Source organism: Trachypithecus francoisi, unplaced genomic scaffold (genome assembly GCF_009764315.1).
Source record: "Trachypithecus francoisi isolate TF-2019V2 unplaced genomic scaffold, Tfra_2.0 Lachesis_group2, whole genome shotgun sequence".
Lineage (NCBI taxonomy): Eukaryota > Metazoa > Chordata > Mammalia > Primates > Cercopithecidae > Trachypithecus > Trachypithecus francoisi.
The window spans coordinates 113,829,311-113,842,772 of NW_022681465.1; positions in this window are offsets into that span (position 1 = coordinate 113,829,311).

Consider the following 13,462-nt stretch of genomic DNA (forward strand, 5'->3'; position numbering starts at 1 on the left):
TGATCAAGTGGGCTTCATCCCTGGGATGCAAGGCTGGTTCAACATTCGCAAATCAATAAACGTAATCCAGCATATAAACAGAACCAAAGACAAGAACCACATGATTATCTCAATAGATGCAGAAAAGGCTTTTGACAAAATTCAACAGCCCTTCATACTAAAAATGCTCAATAAATTCGGTATTGATGGAACGTACCTCAAAATAATAAGAGCTATTTATGACAAACCCACAGCCAATATCATACTGAATGGGCAAAAACTGGAAAAATTCCCTTTGAAAACTGGCACAAGACAGGGATGCCCTCTCTCACCACTCCTATTCAACATAGTGTTGGAAGTTCTGGCTAGGGCAATCAGGCAAGAGAAAGAAATCAAGGGTATCCAGTTAGGAAAAGAAGAAGTCAAATTGTCCCTGTTTGCAGACGACATGATTGTATATTTAGAAAACCCCATTGTCTCAGCCCAAAATCTCCTTAAGCTGATAAGCAACTTCAGCAAAGTCTCAGGATACAAAATCAATGTGCAAAAATCACAAGCATTCTTATACACCAGTAACAGACAAACAGAGAGCCAAATCATGAATGAACTTCCATTCACAATTGCCTCAAAGAGAATAAAATACCTAGGAATCCAACTTACAAGGGATGTAAAGGACCTCTTCAAGGAGAACTACAAATCACTGCTCAGTGAAATAAAAGAGGACACTAACAAATGGAAGAACATACCATGCTCATGGATAGGAAGAATCAATATCATGAAAACTAATTTTCACATCAGTAAAAGAAACAGAAGTCTGGGCATGGTGGCCCACACCTGTAATCCCAGCACTTTGGGAGGCCGAGGCAGGCGTATCACGAGGTGAGAAGAGCAAGACCATCCTGGCTAACGCAGTGAAACCCCATCTCTACTAAAAATACAAAAAATTAGCCGGGCGTGGTGGTGGGTGCCTGTGGTCCCAGCTACTTGGGAGGCTGAGGGAGGAGAATGGCGTGAACCCAGGAGGCAGAGCTTGCAGTAAGCAGAACTTGCGCCACTGCTCTCCAGCCTGGACGTCAGAGCAAGACTCTGTCTTTCATATGTAAAGAGTGTATTTACTAAGCATTTGCTTAGTAAATATTTCATTTAATTATTACAATAAATCCTTCAGGTACTATCAGTATTCACATCTTAGAATCTGGGAGACTGAGGCTTACAGATGATGTGTTTAAATAACACATCCCATGCTACCTGGCTGGGCCAAGAGGACTCAAACTCAAAATCCATCTGATTCCAAAATTCATGTTCTTAATAGCCCTATATAAGAATTTACTGCTATTCTCAAAGTTCATGTTTGTATTTGAGTGTGATTAGTATTAACATTACAAAGGGTAGTTTCATTAAAATATTTTCTTTTTTAATCTCTAATTATCTTTAATCACCACTTTTATTTTTCATTTTATTCTACATGCAGCTTACCCTGTTAGTACAACAACCAACATTATAGATTCTAAAATTGTTTTTCAATAGGGACATGTTGCTGAATGTCATGACTATTCATATACTGGTTCTGGTGCTTTCAAATAAATTTGCTTTGTGATGCCCACTCTACTGCATTTTGAGTAGGTTGTAAATCTTGTTAAAAACCAATAGAAAATATAATTTCAGAATGTTTCAAAAGTAATCTCTCATCTTACTGGAACCTCAAATATTTTATGTTTCTTTCTTTGCACAGTTCAAAAAGAACTCTGATAACAATAATTTTACCTTGAAAAATAACATTTTTTTTCTGATTCCAAAAAGTAACACATGCTCACTTGAAAGAATTTACAATATGTATAAATGTATAAAGAAAAAGCATACAACATTTCATTAACCAGAGATAAAATATAATGAACGTTTTAATGCACTTCCTTTAAATACATATAAGACTAAAATGTTAACTTTGGTTTATTTTGCAGGTGGTGGTGAAAGAATTTTAAGTAAAGTTATATGTATATATTCATCTAAGATATTCATCTCAGTTTTCAAATGCTTTCTCTAGCTTAAATTTATCCCATTTCTCTACATGGCGACTATGAAATGTTATGATGATAAGCAAAAATGTGGCTAATTGGTTGGGTGCGGTAGCTCACGCCTGTAATCCCTGCACTTTGGGAGACCAACGCAGGTGGATCACCTGAGGTCAGGAGATCAAGACCAGCCTGGGCAACATGATGAAACCCAGTCTCTACTAAAAATACAAAAAAATTAGCTGGGTGTGGTGGCACGTGCCTGTAATCCCAGCTACTCAGGAGGGTGAGGCAGGAGAATCGCTTGAACCCGGGAGGCAGAGGCTGCAGTGAGCCAAGATTGTGCCACTGCACTCCAGCCTGGGCAACAAGAGCAAAACTCTGTCTCAAAAAAAGAAGTGGCTAATTAGTCTAGTTGTGAATTGAAAAATGTAAATTAATGAGATATAAACAGAAAATTTGATGTTTTTGTATGTTTTAATTTGGTTTACAGTAACATGTAGTCACTGTATACAAATCAAATAACATATAAAAGTCTTAAAAATAGCTAACATATATGAGTGCTTTTTGTGTACCAGGCACCGTTCCAAGGGTTTTGTTTGTTTTCATTCACTTAATCCTCACAACTGTATGAGGTAAGGACTATTATTTATTCTCCATTTTACAAATAAGAAAGCTTAGGCATCAAGAGGCTAAGTAATTTGCTTAAAGTCTTGGTTTGCCAAGAAATTAATCATGGCAAGCTAGAATTTTTTTTTTTTTCTTGTTACTCATTGGGTTATTTAAAATTTAATGGAAAAACAAAGATGATAAATTAGGGCATTATCATGGACATATTAAATCTTCATTTCAGGAAGGAAAATGATAGTTCCACATGACATTCTTGTAGATGAAGAAGGTATTAATAAAAGAGGTGAATGCACTCCTAGGAGAGACTGGAGCTGGCTGAGCCCTTGGATTGAAAGGGCAGCTTAGTGGATCAGTATCAAGAACATGAAGTTACTAAATGACAGAGCTGAAATTCAAACCTAGGCAGGATGTCCCCAGAGTCTATACTTAACCACACCCTAAATTGCCTCTATAAAGTATAATGAAGAAAGGTAGCAAAAAGCAAGCCAAAGTCTTCGGATTCCATGACCCAGTGACAACTACCATCACTTTGTTTTTTTTGTTTGTTTTTAGAGATGTGATCTTGCTTTGTTGCCCAATATGGGGTGCAGAGGCATGATCATAGCTCACTGCAGTCTTGAACTCCTGGGCTCAAGCAATCCTCCTGTCTCAGCCTCCTGAGTAGCTAGAACTATATAGGTGCTCAACACCACATCCAGCTAATTTGTTTTTTATTTATTGTAGAGACAGGGTCTCTCTGTGTTGGCCAGGTTTGTCTTGAACTCCTGGACTCAAGCAGTCCTCCTGCCTTGGCCTCGCAAAGTGCCGGGATTACAGGCATGAGCCATTGTGCCCAGCCCATTACTTTGGCAAACATATTTCCAGACCTTTTTTCATGCAAGCCTTAACTGTAGCTGACATAAATTTTTGCAGAATTTCTTGTGATCCTCCTGGAACATGAGACCAAGGGAGACCTGGGAGGAGTTGCTTCAAGGCAATTTCTCACTTGCCTTCCTATCTTTCAGGAGGGTGTCATGAGACAGTTTCTCATTGTCTCTTGGGTTCTGAGGAGGTATGTGGTTTTTCCTTCTGCAGTGCAATTATCATGCTACCTATTTGGAGTTAGGTAATGTTTCACAGGCTAAGGGCAGTCTCCCACAAGACTGACTTCACTTCACATACCAGCCACAAGATCAGGAGTTTCCAGGTTACTTACGTTTCTGATCAACTGGCTACAAACTCAGGGGTTCCCACCATCCCCTCCCATTAAATAACTTGCTAGAATAATTCATAGAACTGAGGAAAGTGCTATACTTATGATTATAGTTTTATTATAAAGGACGCAAGGCCAGACGCAGTGGCTCATACCTGTAATCCCAGTGCTTTGGGAGGCCAAGGCGGGTGGATCACAAAGTCAGGAGATGGAGGCCATCCTGGCCAACAGGGTGAAATCCCGTCTCTACTAAAAATACAAAAATTAGCTGGGCATGGTGGCACGTGCCTATAGACCCAGTTTCTCGGGAGGCTGAGGCATGAGAATAGCTTGAACCCGGGAGGTGGAGGTTGCAGTGAGCTGAGATCGTGCCACTGCACTCCAGCCCGGTGACAGAGTTAGACTATGTCTCAAAAAGAAAAAAAAAAAAGGACACAAATCAGGAACAGACAACTAAAAAGATATATAGGGTAAGGTCTGGGAGGACCCCAAATGTGAAGCTTCCGTGTCCTCAGGACACTTTCCTGGCACACAGGTGTATGACTACTCACTAGGGAAGTCCACCTGAGCCTCAGTGTCCAGAGTCTTATTGCTGGTTCCTTAAATAGGGATCACGGATTGATTCACTCGCCATGTAACTGAACTCAATCCCTAGTCCCTTTCTCCTTCTCAGAGGCTGAGCTAATAATGTCTTACTCAAAGCCCTCATCCTCTAAACACATGCCTAGCATTTCTGGTATGGCCTACCCCTGTGTTGAGTAATTTCATTAGCATAAACTCAGGTATGGTCTAAGGACCCACAATGAATACAAAGGTTGACCAAATTCTGTTTTATACAACACTTCCTTTCCCTTCTAGCATACAACTGTAAAACTGCTTAGCAGCCTCATAGAATTGACTCTTCAGCAACAGGGTATCCCACTATTCATGATGCAATAGAGACAGGGTTTCTCCATGTTGATCAGGCTGATCTCGAACTCCTGACCTCAGGTGATCCGCCCGCCTCGGCCTCCCAAAGTGCTGGGATTACAGGTGTGAGCCACCGTGCCCAGCCAACTTACAGTATTTTCTAACAAAAAAGATATAAAGGAGAGAAAGATAGGACAATTAAGAGTATATTAACGTCTTTTTTGGTCCTCCCACAATTGAATTTTAAACATATTTGTGTATTTTTAATATTTTCAAAATAATATGGTTTGGTTTTGTATTATTACAATAATATATAATCATGATAAAAAATGCAAACAATACAAATGGTGTTACAGAAATCTTTTAAAATCCTCCTCTCCTCTTTAAATCTCAAATTTACAATGGCACTCTCTCAAGTTAACCACAATTCAGTTTATTATATCCATCCAGAATTTTTTTCTGTATTAGGCATCTTCCCATATCAGAACTATAGATCTACCTCATTCTTTTAAATAGCTGCATAGTATTTTATTATATGATTGTATCAGTCCTCTATTGATAGACATACAGGTTGTCTCTTCTCCCTTTTTTCATTTTAAAGCAATACAAAAAAATCTACGTTTATTTGAACACTTGAAAAAGAGTATCTGTAGGATAAATTCCTTAAAGTGAAACTGCTGTGTCAAAATTTATATATGTCTTTAAGGATATACCAATTTGCACTCCTACTAACTGTGTGGTAGTGCTTGTTTTCCCATATGTCAAACTTTAAAATAACTGCTAATCTGATAGCTGAACAGAATTTGGGCTGGGTATCTTTAGTTTGCCTCTCCAGATCCATCTTTGAGCCTTCTTTTTCCTGCTCCTTGCCCCAGGACGACGTGGACTGCATCATTGGGCTTCTCTGCCCAGCTTCCTGTATGTCAGCTTTAGAAGGAGGAATGCAACAGGAGATGGCAGGTGGGGTGGGAAGGAGAGTAAAGTTGAGTTATTCATTTCCTGGGCTGCCTCATTGTGGGGTCTCTGTGAGCTGGCTGTGACCTTTAAGCAAAGGATATAGCTACTTCAGACAACGCTTTCCACACAGCCGTCTCTGCCTCCAGGTTCCTTGCATTGCTCTTTCTTCCTGTCCTTTCAGGCACAGATGGGATAGTCTGTGCTGCTATGCCAGCCACTGTCCTCTCTCTTATGGTTTTCCTATATTGTGCCCCACCTTTGTAAAGAGTAGCATTTTGCTGAGCATAGCGGCTCACACCTGTAATCCTAATACTTTGGGAGGCCGAGGCGGAAGGACTGCTTGGGCCCAGGAATTTGAGCCAGTCTGGGCATATAGTGAGACCCCATCTCCACAAAAAATACAAACATTAGTTGCCGTATTGGCATGTGCCTGTAGTCCCAGCTACTTGGGAGACTAAGGCAGGAAGATCACTTGACCCTGGGAGGCTGAGGCTGCAGTGAGCTGTGATTATGCCACTGCACTCCAACTTGGGTAAGAGAGCGAGATCCTGTCTCTGGAAAAAAAAAAAAAAGTAGTATTTTTTATTAAGCACAACTCAAAATACCTAATTTGAATGTTCTGTTTCCTACAAGTTCTTGTTCCGGGGACTTCAGCGTGAGGATTCCCCAGCCCTCCCAATGATTCTATGAGCTATGTATACCACCCTACCAAGTCCCTGTGTTCTAGTTAGAGCAGATGCTGTTGTTTGCTCCAGCTAACTTGTTAAGAACCCTGACTAGGCTGGGCACTGTGGCTCAAACCTGTAATCCTAGAACTTTGGGAGGCCGAGGTGGGTGAATCATCTGAGGTCAGGAGTTTGAGACCAGCCTGGCCAACATGGTGAAACCCCGTCTCTACTAAACATACAAAAAATTAGCTGGGCATGGCAGCAGGCGCCTGTAATCCCAGCTACTCGGGAGACTGAGGCAGGAGAAGGGCTTGAATCCGGGGGGTGGAGGTTGCAGTGAGCTGGGGGCAGAAGTTGCAGTGAGCTGAGATCAGGCCACTTCATTCCAGCCTGGGCTAAAGAGCAAGACTCTGTCTCAAAAAAAAAAAAGAATCCTGACTTAAGTAATTTCTACCTAAGGATAACCGAAAGTCCTAGCAAATCCATTCATTCAGTAATCATTTATTGAGCACCCACTCTGTGCTAGACATTGTCTTGCTATTATAGACAGGAAAGTAAACAAGGTAGGCAAAGTTCTTCTTCATGGGGCTCTATTCTACGAGTACACTGATATATAATACTATTTTAGACAGTGTTGAATATGCTATGAAGAAAATAAAGCAAATTAAGTGGAAGATTAATGGCTATGGAGGTACAGATATTTTATAAAGAGGATCTTTTTCAAGAGATGTAATTTGAGCACAGAATTGAATGATGAGGAGGACCACACTATGTGAAGGTCTTGGACATACGTGTTCCAGGCAGAAGCAACAAAAACAGTGCAAAGGCCCTGCATTTGGAGCAAGCTTGTCATACTTGAAGATCAGCAGAAATATGAGTGGCTTCAGGCTGCGTGGCAAATATGTGGTTTGTTTGCCCAATGGCCACTGGTCTTTCTTCCATGCTGAGAGTTTTAATTTGGTTCAGTCGCAATAGGCAGACTCAAGGGGTGAACCACCATTTGTCTAAGCCAATCATGAAAATCCAGTTCCAAACTATCAATCACTGATTTAGGGATGAGCATGTAATCTAATTCTGGCCAACAAGACATGAGAAGGAATTTTCTTGAGGTCCCTTCAGAGTTTTTCTCCATGGTAAAAAAAAAAAAAAAAGAAAGAAAGAAAAGCAGCCATAAAAGAGAAAAGAACTCAGTCTCCTTCCCTCCCTTCCTGCTTTGGGTGTTCTTTGAATGTGATGCCTGGAAATACAATAATCTTCTAAAAAAGAAAGGGACAGCAATCCAGGTTTAAAAGACAACACATGAAGATAGCAAAATAAAAGGATGGAAAGACTCTAATGACACCTTGGACTTTCCAAATCAATTGTTAAGACCACCTACCTCCAGACTTCTTTTTAATAAGCAAATTAAAAAATGACCTTATTGGTTAAGTCACCATTACCTGGAGTTTTTGCTCACGCAGTTGACAATGCACCATCCCACACACTAGCAATGGAGGGGGAAATGGAAACCAAGGTAAGAGAGGTGAGCAGGGGCCAGATCATGCAGTACCTCTTAGGTCCAGGCATGGAGTTTGGATTTTATTCTAAGTGTAAGAGATTTTAGAAGATGACCTAATCAAAACAGGAAAACTATATTTTTATCATGTATTGCCATCATATATATCAGGGGTCCCTAACCCCTGGGCCACAGACTGATATGGGTCTGTGGCCTGTGAGGAACAAGGCAGCACAGCAGGAGGTGAGTGGCAGGTGAGTGAGCATTACTGCCTGAGCTCCACCTCCTACCTCCTGTCTGATCAGTAGCGTGAATCTTAGGAGCATGACGGTTCAGGGTTCTTTCTCACAGCAGCATGAACCCCATTGTGAACTGCACATGCAAGTTCATTCATTCATTCATTCATTCAAGGGATCTAGGTTGTGCGCTTCCTACCAGAGTCTAACTAACGCCTGCCGACCTGAGGTGGAACGGTTTCATCCTGAAACCATCTCCCCCACCCTACCGAGGGGAAAAATTGTCTTCCACAAAAGCGGTCTCTGGTGCCAAAAAGGTTGGGGACCACTGATATATATTATAAAAATATATGATTCGTTATTAAAAATAATAGAAGAGGCCGGGTGCAGCGTCTCACGCCTGTAATCCCCACACTTTGGGAAGCCGAGGCAGGTGGATCACCTGAGGTCAGGAGTTCAAGACCAGCCTGGCCAAGATGGTAAAACCCTGTTTCTACTAAAAATACAAAAATTAGCTGGGCGTGGTGGTGGGTGCCTGTAATCCCAGCTACCAGGGAGGCTGAGGCAGAGAACTGCTTGAACCCAGGAGGCGGAGGTTGCAGTGAGCCGAGATCGTGCCACTGTATTCTAGCCTGGGCGACAGAGCGAGACTCTATCTCAAAATAATAATAATAGTAATAATAGAATAAATATTGACTACAGATATGATGGTTTATTTTGGGTATCTACTTGACTGGCTTAAAAGATACATAAGTAGTGGGTAAAGTATTATTTCTGGGTGTGTCTGAGGGTGGTTCTAGAAGAGAATGGCATTTGAATCTGTGGACTGAGTACAGAAGATCCACCCTCGCCAATGTAGGTGGGCACTGTCCAATCTGCTGAGTACCTAGGTAGAACAAAAAGTCAGAGGAAAAGCAAATTATCTCTCTCTTCTGGAGCTGGGGTATCTGTCTTCTCCTGTTCTTGGACATCAGAATTCCAAGTTCTCCGGCCTTCAGCCTTGAGCTGAGTGTTACAACATTGGTTTCCCTGGTTCTCAGGCCTTGTAGGCTGAGACTGAAATATGCTGCCAGCTTCCCTAGTTCTCCAGCTTCAGACATTGATTTCTTGGCCTCCATAATCACATGAGCCACGTCCCATAATAAATCTCACATCTATCTACGTATCTGCCAATCATCTACTTACCTGCCTATCATTCTCCCTATATATACCCTATTGGTTCTGTTTCTCTAGAGAACCCTAACTAATACAGAAACATTTACCATTTCCATTTAATATTTAGAGAAATTAAAATTTAGAACAAGATGAAAAAAAGCCTCATAAATAATTCATGAAATATTTTGGCTGAAACTCTCAAGTGTTGAGAATCTTCATTTATTTCTGATTCTTATGCTTGGGAGAAACTTTAACACGGGTTCTAGGTCTTGCTTCTGCCTGCTTTAGCCATAAACATAATATTTATCCATTATGTTCTGCTTCAGAGAGTTTGCAATTGCCATCTTAAAGCCCCATCTCTCTTTGAAATACTCCAGAATTTCTGCCTCAGCCTTGTCTCTCTGAAAATAAAGACATTTCCTTCCATAAGAATGACTGTCCTAAATATCTTGTGGGTTGTTTTTGTTTTAGCTGGCACCATAACAGTCACAAAACAAGGTGGCTCATTTAAAACATTTTCCTCATGGTTGTTCTGTTCCCCCATTCAGGAAAAAGATTATTGGTTACCATGGCAATCAGCTTCCACAGCATTCCATTCTAAGTAACTGCACAGGTACAGCACAACCTTTACTCCACATTCTTTCCTGTAGTTCTCTGCAGATGTGCATATTTTTCTAGCCTGTTTTCCCTAACTCCTGCTTGAAACAATCAACCAACCAATCCAGGTTAAGTCAGACAATTTTTTCAAAGGTACAATATCCCCATCTTTTCTGAATATTTTAACAATTTTATATAGACAGTTGTACTACCATTTCCTCTAATTTTGTTCTATCTGGGCCCTCAACAGCAGCTAACTGAAAACTTTCTAGCATCCTCTTTCACTATCTAGGATTACATTTGTATCCCTCTGACCATGTTTGGAAAATAAATGAATTTACAGTAAAAATCAGAGCAGGAGGTAGTTCTGAGATCATTTCCCATGGCTATCTACCATAGTTTTCCTAAGGCTAATTCTTTAGCTTCCTTTACTCTACCACTCTCAAACTTCTCTAATAAATTGTCTTCAAGCCTTGCCTTGAAGATGCCAAACACATGTTCCCACCCTTGAGACTGTTTAACTACTTTGCTTCTGTTCAAAACATTACTGATAATAAAAGATGGTTTTATTACAGGCCATACACAACTCAATGGTACCCGGTATCTGCTATGTAAATGGAGGAAGTGGGATGATTTTGGAGAGTCACTGGATAAATTCTGTTTCCCTGCAACTCTTTCATTCTTACCATTACGTTTACTCTTTGCTGGTTAGTTTCTTCATGACTATGTACTACCAACTAGGAATTATGATATTTCTTTTATATAGAGAGATATCTTTTAACCTATTTTTCAATCTGACTTTATTTGAATTAACAGTGGTATTCTGGTAATTAAAAAGAGGGCGTTTAAAAGGAAGTTGTTATTACCTAATGTAAGGCAATTAAAAATAAAATCTGGCTTTTACTCTCTTTCCTGCAAAGGTTTTCTATCTCATAGATGTCTTTTCATTGAAAAAGCCATATCTCATGACCAATGTATGAACACCCCATTGAAGACTGCCATCTCCTATTAAGGGCATGGAAATAAACTCTGTAACTAAAACAGATGCCTTCGCCCACAGATTCTAAAATCAGAGGGTATTCATAAACCGCCCTACAAATTTTCAGAGCATAGTGGGAAACAGGAACTGTTAAAATTTGAAACTCTACTAAAGTACTTTCTTCCTCTTCCGGTAAAAGAAAATATATTACTTTCTAGGAAGTTTACTATTTTAAAAAACATACAAAAAAATCAGGGTTGGGAATTCACAACTAAAATGTGGGTTACATCAGCTCATCTTAGGAGAAAAGATATTTACTTATAGATGGAAAGCCATAGAATGCCTCTCTGACGCCTCTTAAAACTGTATTGGAATTGTTTCAAGCAGGGAGAAAAGGCTATTTTTTTCTGAGAAGACATGCCATATTACATAAAATGTTTCAAAGTTTTACATATTCTTTTGACTACATGGACATATGTACTTACTGATCCTGATCCCATATAAGCTGGCAAGAAATTGATACCTATAATTAATCAATCATAGGTAAAATTTTCTAGATTAAGAGGCTGAAGTTAAATAATCGCATAAACTGAGTAATTATATCACAGTGCACCATTCGATTTATGTAGAAAAAAGCTGCTCTCAATTTTCAGTTGACAAAAGAGCAGTTGAGAAAAGACGATGTGGTTGTGAAAAGTAGAAACTAACAAAGGGTCAGCACTCTAAAGGCAGGGAGGTAACTGAAAAGCTGTTTTGACAGTTGGGTAAAGATGAGGGGAAAAAAGACTGTAAATGAGAGGAAGTTGTGATGAAAGGGTAGAATAAAGTGTTTGAAAATGGTAAAGTGAGAGGTTTAATTAACACGGAAAGAGCAGGGAAGAGATAAGTTATTTAGTTAGGTAGGAAATCGTAAAGAAATTTTAGTAGTGTTAAGAACATAATTTGTATTTTAATTTGCAAGGGCCAAGGGATGACATTATTTGAAGAATGACAGTTTTATTGTTTTAACATTTTAGATATAAGAAGCTCCATTTGTCTGAAATACAAATTGGTACAAGTTTCTATTAATATGATAATAATATACATTAGACAAATTGGCAAGCGGGGATTTGCCTTTCATTAACCTTTTGTTATAACCTTAAAAACAAAACAGAACAAAACAAAAAAAAAACCCTGAGGCGACCGGGCGCGGTGTCTCACGCCTGTAATCCCAGTACTTTGGGAGGCCAAGGCAGGCGGATCACTTGAGGTCAGGAGTTTGAGACCAGCCTGGCCAAAATGGTGAAACCCCATCTCTACCAAAAATACAAAAATTAGGCGGGCGTGGTGGCAAGTGCCTGTAGTCCCAGCTACTCAGGAGGCTGAGACAGGAGAATCGCCTGAACTTGGGAGGTAGAGGGTGCAGTGAGCCAAGATCGTGCCACTGCACTCAACCTGGACAGCACAGCGAGACTCTGCCTCAAAAAACAAAACAAAACAAAAACAACAATAATAAAAACTAGGGTGAGCACTATGGGTCATGTCTGTAATCCCAGCACATTGGGAGGCTGGGGTGGGTGGATGACCTGAGGCCAGGAGTTTGAGATCAGCCTGGCCAACACGGCAAAAAATCATCTCTATTAAAAAAACAAAAATTAGCCGGGCATGGCGGCGGGCGCCTGCAATTCCAACTACTTGGGAAGCCGAGGCACGAGACTTGCTTGAACATGGGAGGCAGAGGTTGCAGTGAGCTGAGATAGCGCCACTGCACTCCAGCCTGGGCAACAGAGCGAGACTCTGTCTCAAAAAAAGACTTTTAATATTTCAAACTTTAAGCAAGATCATAATTGTATAATGTTAAGATGACCAGAGTGTTTGAAACAGTTGGCCGGGCGCAGTGGCTCAAGCCTGTAATCCCAGCACTTTGGGAGGCCGAGACGGGCGGATCACGAGGTCAGGAGATCGAGACCATCCTGGCTAATACGGTGAAACCCCGTCTCTACTTAAAAAAAAAAAAAAAATACAAAAAAAAAACTAGCCGGGCGACGAGGCGGGCGCCTGTAGTCCCAGCTACTCGGGAGGCTGAGGCAGGAGAATGGCATAAACCCGGGAGGCGGAGCTTGCAGTGAGCTGAGATCCGGCCACTGCACTCCAGCCTGGGTGGCAGAGCAAGACTCCGTCTCAAAAAAAAAAAAAAAAAAAAAAAAAAAAGAAACAGTTACAAATTGGTCTTTTTTGTTGTTGGTGGTGGTGTTCTTTAATCTTGGACTCCTAACTTGAGCAAGAAAATGTAAATACAGAAAGTTGCAAAACCAATGTTCCTTAATTAGGAACCATGTGAGTAATTTAACATTACAGTTTCTAAAAGTCACATGTGGTATACATTCTAACGAGTTTTACCTTCTTTTATTTAAACTGCGTTGAAATTGACATATAACTTTCCTAATAATCACTTCGTAGGCTAGTAATCCTATGTTCTGGATTTTCCACGTCACTTCAGATTCAAATTTTTTTTCTAATGTCAAATGGTGTGTCTAGATTTTGGTTTGGAAAACAGGGTCACTAAATTTGTAGACTAACTTGAAACAGTATTGGCCTTTGGCAATACGTATCAATTCTATTTCTTGGCCATGATTAAGTAAAATAAAACCAAAGTTCACTATATGAATTTACCTAA